General features: G+C 49.2%; 1 protein-coding gene across 1 annotated transcript in view; it reads right to left on the bottom strand.

The window, feature by feature from the left end:
* Positions 1–14,469, bottom strand: part of LOC139266304 (collagen alpha-4(IV) chain-like) — a 367,140-nt gene that overhangs the window by 43,767 nt on the left and 308,904 nt on the right. The gene's annotated exons all lie outside the window — the stretch shown is intronic.

Genomic DNA, 14,469 nt, shown 5'->3' with positions numbered 1-14,469 from the left:
AGATGGAAATGGCAAGAGGTGAAAAAGCAAAGACTGAAAAATGCTACAGAAAGCTAGCGTTAAGGATTATAACAACCAGAAGATTTGAAAATGGCCTATATTTTACATTTACTCTTTGTCATAAGGTACTAATTAGCCCATCCACCACTAAAGAATGGCCAGGAAATAAGATGCTAAATAGGCCTTTATTCAAGTATTCTAAAGTAAAGAGATGAACCCAAGAATTGTAGACAAGTTTATTCACGTCCTCTCCCCTCTCCATAGCTCGGGCTATGAACTTTGGCAAGACAGCACAAGGAAGAAACTCCATCCTGGTGAATTGTGCTTTTAGAATTAAATTTACAGCATGATAGGAATAACCCATGTAACACTAAAAACATAGTTATATCCAGAATATCCATCGTGATTCAGGGCTCAATCTCTCTCATTCTTTATATGGTAATAAAAATTTATATTTTATAATGACGTGTACCTCACAAGGAAGAGGGTTGTTTACTAGCAATTTGTCACTATGTGCAGAATGCAGTGTGTTCTTTTGTCTTATGCATGTGAATGCAGACTGCAGCCTGCTATAATAAAAACAGAAAATGCTGGAAATACACAGCAGGTCAGGCAGCATCTGTGGAGAGAGAAACAGGGTTAACGTTTCAGGTCGATGACCATTCATCAGAACTGGAAAAAGTAACAGGTTTTTGAGCAAGTGTAGGGGCAGGGAAAGGAGGGAGGAGAGGAAAGAACACGCAAGGGAAGGTCTGTGATAGGGTGGAAGGCAGAAGAGATTAAGAGACAAAAAGGATGACGGTGCAAGGCAAAAGGAGATAGTAATGGGACAAGTTAAGAAACAAAAGATGAGTTTAGATAGGGTAGAGTAACGTAGAAGTTGTTCAATGTGAGAACAAGTTCAGCCAAGCGGAGGAGGGTGTTGGTGGATGGGGACTGGTTGGCCCTCTGTTCAAGGAAGAAGTGGAACACCCTCAGGCCGTGCTGATGGGGGATAGAAGCGTAGAGGGATTGGACTTCCATAGTGAAGAGGAGACAGTTGGGGGCCAAGAAACTGGAAACTGTAAAAGTGGCGGAGGGCATCGAAAGAGTCGCGGATGTAGATGGGAAGAAACTGGACAAAGGGAGAAAAATAGAGTCGAGATAGGAAAAATCAGTTCCGTGGGGCAAGAACAGGCTGAAACGGTGCTGCTAAGTGTGACTCTGGCACATGACCTGCTGCCCTGCTCACTAACCTGCCCAACACTCGAGCTGGATTGGAACAAAAAGAGAAAGGTGGTTTCCTGACGGCGATGCTATATGAGGCGATTGCATATCAGGGAGCTAAATATTTAAAGCTGTAAGTTTAACGATTCATTTATCACAAACATAGCCACTTGAGTTGTCATATAATATCACAGATCATCAAAAGGAGTCCTTTGTACAATTACTGTTGTCTGAGTTCGTTCTTTCTTCACAGATTTCAATGCTTTAAACCTGATAATCAGAGACAAGTAGACATTGTGTCAAAAATTCTGCTCCAATTGCACCATAAATGTAGAATGTTGTCCACAGAACCTAACGTCAACAATCCCATTGTAAATCAGACATTACTGGGCCTCTATCCTGTACTGTATTGTACTGAAGCTGCAGGGTCCGAAATTCAGTACCCCTTTTTCCCACGATTACCGCTGCCATGGTTGCAGAGGCCAATGGAGAAATATTCAGCTTTTTTTTGGAAAAAATGTTCTCCAGCGCTAATTGCTCCTCAGAATTGGCACTTTGCAGCGGTGTGGGTGGGTTGATTGGGGCGTTATTGACATGGGGAAATTCACCCTTATGGTGATTGTAGCCAAGGAGCCAGCTGCTCCCTGGCCACCTTAAGGTCCAGGGTTTGCAGCTGGGCCCTGAGGAGTGAAGGCCTTTCAGTAAAGGTCATGGCTGCTGGTGGTGGTGGTGGTGGTCCAGTTGCTGATGTGGGAAGGAGGGCAGCGATTCTCTGATGCGGATCTGGAGACCCTCATTCAGGGTGTCGAGGGGAGGAGGAGAGTCGTTTATCCGGACTCAGGGAGACCAACTCGACAAGTGTTCAGCAATGCCTGGAAGGAGATTGCAGCTGAGGTGTTGGGGACCTTCATATATAAATCGGACGGCGGCCCAATGCCGGAAGAAGGTGAATTACATCATTCATTTGATGAAAGTGAGTACCTGTTCCACCAACAGCTGACCTTCCATCTGCAAGCCTCTCCTTCATCCTGCTCTTATTTCCCACCTTCACTCTTCAGTCACTGAAGCAGCATTTCATTGCTGATGCCTCTATATATATATGTGTGTGTGTTCGCAATGGAGGCCCTCTCATGTCACTTTGACAGCTGCATATCAAGGACACAGACTTGAGCTCTCATTTCTGAAGCGTCATCACGGTGCTACAAACCAACCGTTCTTTGTCTTGCAGGCCAAACTAGCGCGTAATCGCATGGAGCTAAGGAGGACAGGTGGTGGCAAGGCCCACATTCAATCCTCACACCGTTGGAGGCGAGGGTGGAGGTGCTCGACGGCGGACATGGTCTTTTCCCTGTGGCCCACGGCACTGACGATGCTGATGAGGGTAAGTGAAGGCACTTCTTTAATGCCATCTCTCCCTAAATGCTCCAGCGCCTACTGTGCCTTTCCCTCTGAAAAAGTGTGCTAGTTGCAGCCTCCATGCGTAAATTCCCCACCTCCCCCTCACGGCAGCCCTTCTCCCATTGAGGCTTGCAGATCAGAGGCCGAGTGGCAGCCGAGGCGACGGAGAGGATCCTCCTGAAAGGCCGTCGCGGGGCTTGGACGGGTCCCCAGTGACCAGTGGCGGCCGAGGTAGGGACAAGACGCTCCTGAAAGACCGTCGCGGGGCTTGGAGGAGACCCTTGCTGGCACTGATAGAAATCTACATATTGGCACCGTTGATGAGACTGAGGGAACCAGCACCGCTGGCACCCTGGATCTAACTCCATCTTTTGGGGACCCGTCCCATGAGGAGGAAGAAGAGGACACTGCTGACAGTACTGCGTCACAGCTTCCACCCACACTCGCCAGCTCAGATACTGGGAGTGTGTGGTTCCAACTGGTTAATATAATACAGGGGTCTGCACAGGATGTCGCACTGATGCGGAGAGGGCTGCAGCATGACGACGAGGCTAGGCATCCTCAGGTTCCATCTCTCCGGGGGGTGGGGGGGGGGGTGGGGGGCGAGTCCGCACCGGAGTTCTGCTGAGGAAGACTCAGACGAGCCCATCGATGTTGCAGTTTACGAAAGGTGGAGGCCATGCATTCCCAGATGTTAGGGGCACTGGCAAGAATTCCAGAGAGGCTGTCGGAAGTGGTGAGGAATGTGGAGGAGACTGCCTCCCGCATAGTCGACAGCTCTGCGCACTCCATGCAGCCCATCATTGCCAGTGTGCAGGCGATGGTGGACTCCCAGAGTAACCGTGTGGATCCTGCTGTGATGCCACAACCTGTAGGTGATGTGGCAGTTGCCACTGCAGCACAGACGTGAGGGATCGAGTGCATTGGTGCTGGTTTGGAGAGTGTTAGATGCAGGAAGAATGTTCCCAATGTTGGGGAAGTCCAGAACCAGGGGTCACAGTCTGAGGATAAGGGGTAAGCCATTTAGGACCGAGATGAGGAGAAACTTCTTCACCCAGAGAGTGGTGAACCTGTGGAATTCTCTACCACAGAAAGTTGTTGAGGCCAATTCACTAAGTATATTCAAAAGGGAATTAGATGAAGTCCTTACTACTCGGGGGATCAAGGGTTATGGCGAGAAAGCAGGAAGGGGGTACTGAAGTTTCATGTTCAGCCATGAACTCATTGAATGGCGGTGCAGGCTAGAAGGGCTGAATGGCCTGCTCCTGCACCTATTTTCTATGTTCTATGTTTCTATTGAATAACTCCACGAGGCTAAGTACGGTGAGCTAGTTCAGGCATGACCTTACTCCAGTTTATTTATTCTCAAAGTGAGGATTCAACATGCCTGCCAACATTATATACACGGCTTGCACGTATCTGCCAGTGACCATTAGGACTCCGACAGTTGCGCCCTCCGGTGGTAGGTAAAATCCAGTTAACATGCATAACATCATTCCCCCCCCCAAAGTCCTTGGTACAGGTTGTATTTACAAGTTGAGACGGTCCGGTGCCTTCTGTTCCCTGGTTGATCTTCTCAGTTCGAACCCAAGCTTGGGTGAGTTAGTAGGACCATTGCTGCATTGCGGAGCAGTCGGTCTGACAGGACTGTCGGGGATGGTAGGTTCGTCTTCGTGAATGACACAAGGGTCAACTGATGGTTGGATGTGTGTTGGTTGGTCGATGATGATGTCATTTTCAATTTGTTCTGGGTTGTCTCTGAATCGCAGTTTGGTTTGGTTGATGTGCCTCTTGCATGTTTGGCCATTTAACAGTTTGACTACAGACACCCTGTTCCCCTCCTTGGCCAAAACCGTGCCAGCAACCCACTTTGGACCATGACCATAATTCAGGACACACACAGGGTCATGAAATGCAATGTCACGTGATACGGCCGCGCGATCGTGGTACCATTGCTGCCGTTGCCTTCTTGTTTTGGCGTAATCATTGAGATCCGGGTGTACAAGGGAGAGCCTGGCTTTGAGGCCTCTCTTCATTAACAGCTTGGCAGGAGGGACCCCCGTGAGCGAGTGGGGTCTCGTCCGGTAACTGAGCAGAATGCGGAACAAGCGGGTCTGTAGGGAGCTGTGAGTCATGCGTTTTAGGCTCTGCTTAATGGTTTGGACAGCCTGCTCTGCTTGACCGTTAGACGCGGGTTTGAAAGGGGCAGACCCGACATGCTGGATTCCATTACGGGTCATAAACTCGTGGAACTCTGAACTGGTGAAACACGGTCAGCTGTCGCTGACAACGGGTGGCGAACATGGCCCGGAGACTTTCAATAGTGGCTGTGGATGTGCTGGATTACACATTCAATCCATTTGGAGTAAGCGTCCACTATCACTAAAAACATTTTGCTGAGAAAGGGGCTGGCAAAGCCTATGTGGATCCTTGACCACGGTTTGGATGGCCATGACCACAGACTCAGCGGAGCCTCCACAGGTGCATTACTCAGTTGCATGCAAGCGTTGCACTGGTGCACGCATGACTCCAAGTCCGAGTCAATGCCGGGCCACCAAACATGAGACCTGGCAATGGCCTTCACTGTGTAAATCTCGCTCAAAAGTTTCCCTGCCTTTTTTTTGCACAACAACATGATTATTCAGTCTGATTGTATTTTATGGGGTAGACAATTCATCTTTGCGGTGGCTATAAGGCTTCATTTCATCCTGCATTTCCCTGGGAATGGTAGACCAATTTCCATTTAGGACATACCTTTTTACGCTTGACAGTATGGGATCCTGGCTAGTCCAGGTCCTAATTTGGCGAGCCATGACGGGTGACCCCTCGCTCACGAAGGCATCCATGACCAGTAGCAAGTCTGCGGGCTGCGGCATTTCCACCCCGGTTGTGGGCAATGGTAGCCGGCTAAGCGCATCAGCACAGTTTTCAGTGCCTGGTCTGTGGGGGATGACATAATCATAAGCGGATAATGTCTCTGCCCATCTTTGGATGTGGGACGAGGCATTGGTGTTTATACCTTTGCTCTCAGAAAACAATGAAATGAGCAGCTTGTGGTCTGTTTCAAGCTCAAACCGAAGCCCAAACAGGTATTGGTGGATTTTCCTAACCCCATATACGCATGCTAAAGCCTCTTTCTCCACCATACTATAGGCTCTTTCAGCCTTCGACAGACTTCTGTATGCATATGCAACTGGTTGGAGTTTGCCTGATACATTGGCTTGCTGGAGCACATAACCGGTCCCATATGATGAGGCGTCGCAGGCCAGCACTAACCGCTTACATGGGTCATGGTGTACTAGTAATTTATTGGAACATAGCAGGTTCCTGGCCTTCTCAAAAGGCGCTGTCTTGAGATTTGCTCCAAACCCGGTCGTTACCCTTTCTCAGCAACATGTGCAAGGGCCCTAGCAATGTGCTCAAACTAGATAGAAAGTTACCGAAATAGTTGAGAAGACCCAGGAACGAACGCAGCTCCGTCACACTCTGGGGTCGGAGTGCATTCTTGATGGCCACTGTCTTCGAGTCCGTAGGCCTGATACCGTCTGCTGCAATCTTTCTCCCCAGGAATTCGACTTTTGGTGCCATGAAAACGCACTTGGAGCAATTTAGCCTGAGTCCCACTCTGCCCAGACGACGTAGAACCTCTTCCAGGTTATGCAGATGTTAGGTGGTGCTGCATCTAGTGATCAGGATGTCATCTTGGAACACAACGGTTCTCAGGATGGATTTCAGCAAACTCTCCATGTTTCTCTGAAATATGGCTGCCATCGAGCGAATCCCGAAAGGGCATCTGTGGTATATAAACAGTCCTTTGTGCGTGTTGATGCACGTCAGTTTTTTCGACGATTTGACCAGCTCCTGTGTCACGTAAGCGGAGGTCAGGTCCAATTTGTTGAACGTAGAAACATAGAAACATAGAAAATAGGTGCAGGAGCAGGCCATTCAGTCCTTCGAGCCTGCACCGCCATTCAATATGATCATGGCTGATCATGCAACTTCAGTATCCCACTCCCGCCTTCTCTCCATACCCCCTGAACCCCTTAGCCGTAAGGGTCCCATCTAACATCCTCTTGAATATATCCAACGAACTGGACTCAACAACTTCCTGTGGTAGAGAATTCCACAGGTTCACCACTCTCTGGGTGAAAAAGTTTCTCCTTACCTCGGTCCTAAATGGCTTACCCCTTACCCTTAGACTGTGACCCCTGGTTCTGGACTTCCCCAACATCGGGAACATTCTTCCTGCATCTAACCTGTCCAGTCCCATCAGAATTTTATATGTTTCTATGAGATCCCCTCTCATTCTTCTAAATTCCAGTGAGTATAAGCCTTAACCGATCCAGTCTTTCATATGTCAGTCCTGCCATCCTGGGAATTAGTCTGATGAACCTTCGCTGCATTCCCTCAATAGCAAGCACGTCTTTCCTCAGATAAGGAGACTAAAACTGCACACAATACTCAAGGTGTGGTCTCACCAAGGCCCTGTACAACTGCAGTAAGACTTCCCTGCTCTTATACTCAAATCCTCTCGCTATGAAGACCAGCATGCCATTTGCTTTCTTTACTGCCTGCTGTACCTGCATGCCAACCTTCAGTGACTGACATACCATGACACCCAGGTCTCGTTGCACCTCCCTTTTTACTAATCTGTCACCATTCAGATAATAATCTGCCTTCCTATTTTTGCCACCAAAGTGGATAATCTCACAGTTATTCACATTATACTGCATCTGCCATGCATTTGCCCATTATCTTAACCTGTCCAAGTCGCCCTGCAGCCTGTTAGCATCCTCCTCACAGCTCACACTGCCACCCAGTTTAGTGTCATCTGCAAACTTGGAGATATTACATTCAATTCCTTCATCCAAATCATTAATGTATATTGTAAATAGCTGGGGTCCCAGCACTGAACCTTGCGGCACTCCACTAGTCACTGCCTGCCATTCTGAAAAGGACCCGTTTATCCCGACTCTCTGCTTCCTGTCTGCCAACCAGTTCTCTATCCACATCAATACATTACCCCCAATACCACGTGCCTTAGTTTTGCACACTAATCTCTTGTGTAGGACCTTGTCAAAAGCCTTTTGAAAGTCCAAATACACCACATCCACTGGTTCTCCCTTATCCACTCTACTAGTTACATCCTCAAAAAATTCTAGAAGATTTGTCAAGCATGATTTCCCTTTCATAAATCCATGCTGACTTGGACTGATCCTGTCACTGCTTTCCAAATGTGCTGCTGTTACATCTTTAATAATTGATTCCAGCATTTTCCCCACTACCGATGTCAGGATAACCGGTCTATAATTCCCTGTTTTCTCTCTCCCTCCTTTTTTAAAAAGTGGGGTTACGTTAGCTCCCGTCCAATCCATAGGAACTGATCCAGAGTCCATGGAATTTTGGAAAATGACCACCCATGCAGCTACTATTTCTAGGGCCACTTCCTTAAGTACTCTGGGATGCAGACTATCAGGCCGTGGGGATTTATTGGCCTTCAGTCCCATCAGTTTCCTGACTAGAAGGATTTCCCTTAGTTCCTCCTTCTCGCTAGACCCTCGGTCCCCTAGTATTTTCGGGAGGTTATTCGTATCTTCCTTAGTGACACGTTATTTCAATTGGTCTGCCATTTCTTTGTTCCCCATGATGAATTCACCTGATTCTGACTGCATTAGTCTTCACTAATCTTTTTCTCTTCACATATCTATAGAAGCTTTTGCCGTCAGTTTTTATGTTCCCTGAAAGCTTCCTCTCATACTCTATTTTCCCCCTCGTAATTAAACGCTTAGTCCTCCTCTGCTGAATTCTAAATTTCTCCCAGTCCTCAGGTTTGCTGCTTTTTCTGGCCAATTTATATGCCTCTTCCTTGGATTTAACACTATCCCTAATTTCCCTTGTTAGCCACGGTTGAGCCAGCTTTCCTATTTTATTTTTACACCAGACAGGGATGTACAATAGTTGTAATTCTTCCATGTGATCTTTAAATGTCTGCCATTGCCTATCCACCGTCACTCCTTTAGGTATCATTCGCCAGTCTATCTTAGCCAAATCACGTCTCATACCATCGAAGTTTCCTTTCTTTATGTTCAGGACCCTAGTCTCTGAATTAACTGTGCCGCACTCCATCTTAAATGAAGAATTCTGCCATATTATGGTCACTCTTCCCCCAGGGGCCACGTATGACCAGATTAATTTTCTCTCGTTACACAAGACCCCAGTCTAGGATGGCCTGCTCTCTAGTTGGTTCCTTGACATATTGGTCTAGAAAACCATTCTCCTCCACAGTATTGCTACCAGTTTGATTAGCCCAATCAATATGTCGGTTAAAGTCACCCATGATAACTGCTGTACCCTTATTGCACGTGTCCCTAATTTCCTGTTTGATGTCATCCCGAACCTCCCTACTACTGTTTGGTGGTCTGTACACAACTCCCACTAACGTTTTCTGCCCTTTGGTGTTTCGCAGCTCTACCCATATAGATTCCACATCATCTACGCTCATGTCCTTCCTTACTATTGCATTAACCTCCTCTTTAACCATTAACGCTACCCCACCTCCTTTTCCTTCCTGTCTATCCTTCCTGAATATTGAATACCTCTGGATGTTGAGTTCCCAGCCTTGGTTACCCTGGAGCCATGTCTCCGTAATTCCAATTACATCATACCCAGTAACAGCTATCTGCGCAGTTAATTCGACCACCTTATTACGAATGCACCTCGCATTGAGACTCAGAGCCTTCAGGCTTGTTTTTTTTTAAACACTCTTTGTCCTTTTAGAATTATGTTGTAATGTGGCCCTTTTTGATTTTTGCCCTTGATTTCTCTGCCCTCCACTCTTGCTTTTCTCCTTCCTACCCTTTGCTTCTCCCCCATTTTTACTTCCCTCTTCCTCCCTGCTTAGGTTCCCATCCCCCTGCCATATTAGTTTAACACCTCCCCAACAGCAGTAGCAAACACTCACCCTAGGACATAAGTTCCGGTCTTGCACAGGTGCAGACCGTCCAATTTGTACTGGTCCCATCTCCCCCAGAACCCAGGAATGCCCCAGGAATTTGATTCTCTCCTCCTTGCACCATTCCTTAAGCCACGCATTTATCTGAACTATCCTGCAGTTCCTACTCTGACTAGCATGTGGCACTGGTAGCAATCCTGAGATTACTACCTTTGAGGTCCTACTTTTTAAATTTAACTCCTAGCTCCCTAAATTCAGCTTGTAGGACCTCATCCCATGTTTTACCTATATCGTTGGTACCTATATGCACCACAACAGCTGGCTGTTCCCCCTCCCCCTCCAGAATGCACTGCAGCCACTCCGAGACATCCTTGACCCTTGCACCAGGGAGGCAACACACCATCCTGGAGTCTCGTTTGCAGCCACAGAATTGCCTATCTGTTCCCTTTACAATAGAATCCCAACGACTTACCCCCCTCCCCCCCCCCCCAACTAATGTTGCAACCAGGTCGTCAGCCTTGGGTAACGGGTACTGATCCTGTATCGAGACTCAGTTGATCGTTACTTTGTAGTTGCTGCAGATCCTGACCTTGCCATCACTTTTCAACACAGGGAAAATTGGACCGGCCCATTCGCTGAACTCGACTGGTGATATGATTCCTTGCCGTTGAAATCTGTCCAGTTTGATCTCGACTTTCTCCATCATCATGTACGGAACCACCCGAGCCTTATGATGGATGGATCTTGCATCCGGGTCTAGGTGGATCTGCACCTTGGCTCCCATGAAGTTGCCGATGCCTATTTCGAACAATGAGGGAAACTTGCTCAGCATTTGAGCACACGAAGCGTCATCCACTGATGATAAGGCTTCAATATCGTTCCAGTTCCATTTCATTTTCTCAAGCCAACTCCTGATGAACAACATTAGGCCATTGCCTGGAACGATCCACAATGATAAATCGTGCACAGCTCCATCGTATGATATCTTTACTGCCGCGCTGCCAATGACTGGTATGAGCTCTTTGGTGTTGGTATGCAGCTTCGCATTGATTGGGCTCAGTGTGGATCTTTTTGCCTTAGTGACTCACAGCTTTTCAAAAGCCCACTGGCTCATTATTGACTGACTTGCACCTGTGTCCAATTCCATGAATACTGGAACCCCATTTAATTTAACTTCCAGCATTATCGGAGGACGTTTGGTAAAAGAATGTACCCAATATACTTCTTCGTCCTGTACCTCGGGTTGGGTTGCCTGTGTCGCTTGATCCACGCTGGATCGATCATCCTCAGCCCCGTGGTGTGTCGCAGCACGCTTGCTCGTTTGCTGAAGGTGCCCCTTTGTTGCACAGCCTTTGCACACGTATTGCTTGAATTGGCATTGATGGGGCCGATGATAGACCCCACAACGCCAACAAGGCGAGATTTGATTCACACCCGATGGCAGTCTTTGAGCAGTTGCAGGTCGTACGAAGGTGGACGAGTAGGCCCTGCCATGTGCAGCTCTGCCTGCTGCCGATATTATTTTATGCACAGTACTTGCCGGTGAGTTTCGATACTGGGAAGATATCTGTTTCGAGTTTTCGTCCGTGGACATGCAAGCCTGGGCGATCGTGATGGCCCTGCTCAGGTCTAGAGATTCAGCAGCCAGCAGCTTTCGAAGGATGACCTCATGGCGAATGCCAAGCACAAAAAAGTCCCACAGCATTTCCTCCAACGCAGCTCTGAAGTTGCACGGCCCAGCGAGACGTCTCAGGTCGGCTACAAATTCCGCCACGCCCTGGCCCTCGGAGCGTATAGAAACAATACCTCACCATGATGATGCTTTCTTTCGGATTAAAATGGTTCCGAACCAGCGTACACAATTCACCGTAAGTCTTATCCATTGGTCGAGTTGGTGAGAGTAGATTCTTGAGAAGGCCATAAATTTTTGACCCACAAACGGTGAGGAGAACCGTCCTGCGCTTAATTGCATTATCGGTTCCTTCCAACCCGTTGGCTACAAAGTACTGGTCGAGGTGATCAGTGAAATCCTCCCAGTCTTCCCCTTCCACAAATCTCTCCAAAATTTCAACAGACATGGTTGCGTGAAAGTTCGTATTTTTAACTCGTCGCCAATTGTTAAGTATTGAATAACTCCACGAGGCTAAGTACGGTGAGCTAGTTCAGGCATGACCTTATTCCAGTTTATTTATTCTCAAAGTGAGGATTCAACATAGCTGCCAACATTATATACATGGCTTGCACGTGTCTGCCAGTGACCATTCGGACTCCGACAGTCGCGCCCTCTGGTGGCAGGTAAAACCCAGTTAACATACGTAACAGAGAGGATGGCCGTGGTCCTGGAAGAGTTGATGGAGCGTCTAAGTGCTGTCATATCAGGTTGACACTCTGGCTGCTCTCGTGCAGACTCAGGTCAATGCCACCCTGCACCTCAGTGTTGCCTTCGTGGCTGGGTCCACCACGGGCCATGGGGGAACTTCTGGTGTGGCATCACAGCACCGACCTGAGCTCCCTCCGGTTGGTGGTGGTGGAAATGTGCCGCTCACGGAGGCTGCTCGGGCCAGGATACGGATGATGCTCCCTCGAGATCGCAGAATTCCTGGCCTCAGACCTGTCACTCTTCCAATGCCTCCACTCATGGCCTCGCCAGAGCTAAGCCAGACTGAACCCTCCCAGGAGCGTGTGGACCAATCTCCAGCCGGGCCTTCCAGGCCCAAAGCTGGTCGAGGGCGTCCCAGAAGGACATCTGCGGTTTCCACACAGGGAAGACAGCAGCCTTCCCAGAGCCATGAGGCAGCCACAGGGGAGACACTGAGATGGAGTAGCAGGTTTGGCGGGCATAAGAGGGGTTATAGGGATATGCATAAGGGTGAGAAATGATGTATAGATGTTACTTTTGTGCACTGTTTTTTGTTGTCTGAGATGTTTGGACTGATTTTGATAATGTATTAAATCTTTATTTTTGGCACCTATAACTGGGCAGGTGTATAATATGATGGTGGGCAATTATGTATGAAGGCACTCATTGGGATGGCCATGGAAAGTAGTAGCTGAAGAGTCATGAGGGGATGAAGTTATCTGAATCTAGCAGCAATCAGACATGTCTGCACTTCTCTTGCAGGGTTGGGATGGCCTCCTGTGTGCTTCGCCAAGCGCATCCTGGTCCTCTTTCAGCACCTCCTCCTGCAGCTGTGCCTCCTCCTGCAGTGGTACTGCTGGCTTGACCTCCAGCTGCTGTCCCCTCATGACAGCCAGGTTATGCAGCATGCAGTAGACGACTACAAAGATGGAGACCCGTTCAGGCGAGTACTGCAATGTGCCGCCAGAGCGGTCCAGGCAACGGAACCTTGGATCCAGTACGCCAATGCAGTGCTCAATGGTGTGCCTGGTCCCAGCATGAGCGTCGTTGTTGGCATGCTCGGCCGCAGTCCTGGGGTTGCGAAGTGGAGTGAGCAGCCAAGTGGACAGGGGATATCCCTTATCCCCCAGCAGCCACCCACAATCGTGGTTTGGCCCGGCGAAGAGGGCGGGCACACAGCTCTGGCACAGGACGAAGGCATCATGGCTGCTGCCTAGGTACCTGGCATCAACTGCCTGGATGATTTGCTGTGACCGCCCACCAGCTGCACATTGAGGGAGTGGTATCCCTTTCTGTTGATAAACAGTTCCGGATGGTGCTGTGGTGCCCTCAGTCCGACATGTGTGCCGTTGATGGCCCCCTGCATCCTGGGGAACCCTGCAATCCAGACAAAATCGGGTCTGGCGCTCCAACTGTTTCTCCCTGATCATAGGAAAGGAGATATATTGGACTCTTCGTTTGCATGGCGCATTGGTGGCCTGTCGGAAGGAGCCATGGGTGGAGAATTGGAAGATATTGACGATGTCTGCACTTGCAGACTGGAACGGGCCTGTAGTGTAAAAGTTCAGAGCAATTGTGATTTCTGTCTCTACGCTGGGAGCTTTCCTCAGCCTTGTGTGTGAGGCTCCAGATCTGGCAGCAGTACATTGCACAGCTCGGTCACAATATCCTTCGAGCCTTCTCACACACTGTTCGTTGCTTAGCTGTAGGAAGAAGAACTGACGCCGTTAGACCCTTGGGCGGTATGGTCTCCTTGCTCGAGGTACGTGCTGGGCCCCTCCCATGCGCCTTCCCCCTCTTGCTGCTGATGGTCTGGAGCCTCTGCAGGTGGCAAGGCTCCTCGCCCATTATCTGGTGGTGGGGAGGAAAACGGGCATGGGGGGGGGGGGGGGGTGGGTGTGCAGTGTACATGACCCTCCTCCTCAAGCCATTTCCCTCCTGGCCAGCCTCTGCACGTTGACATCTGCGGCCTTCTGCACGCCCTTCTACTTATTGGGCAGCCATGGCTGCTGCCTCCCTTGCCCGCTGCCTCAGGGCCCGTTGGTGACGGTGACACCTCCTCCTGCATGCCTCCCTGCCTCCGACAATGTGCAATGGCCGTTCCCCTGCCAACACCGATCCCATTATGGCTGTCGGCTCCACCCTCACTTGGTGGCCTCTGTGGAGCTGAGAATTACACCCACCGGTGAGGACTAATGAGAGAGGAGGGAAAAAGGTCTGCTCACTCAGCAAACATCCTCTCAAGGCTGCTGCCGTTTTTTTTCACTGTTGCACAAAAATATACACCAACACTTTGCTCAACAAAAACCCGATTGCAATCTGGCGGTCTCCAGCAATGCAGCGACCCAAAAAGCTGGTGGGTGGGAGGGAGTGAGGGGGCGGGGGGTCTGTCACTAACCAGACAGAATTTTTATACCTGAAAGTAGGTTGCGGGGTCAGCACAGCAGCGGTGCGCACTTTAAGATTGTGTCATCACTGCTGCAAGCTCCACACTGCCACAGAAATCGGCCGATCGGGCCGGAAGTTCGCAACGCCACAAAAACTCCCGAGGTAA

This window comes from Pristiophorus japonicus, chromosome 6, assembly GCF_044704955.1.
Source record: "Pristiophorus japonicus isolate sPriJap1 chromosome 6, sPriJap1.hap1, whole genome shotgun sequence".
In the NCBI taxonomy this organism is placed as follows: Eukaryota; Metazoa; Chordata; class Chondrichthyes; family Pristiophoridae; genus Pristiophorus; species Pristiophorus japonicus.
This window is presented reverse-complemented; position numbering and strand designations above follow the sequence as displayed.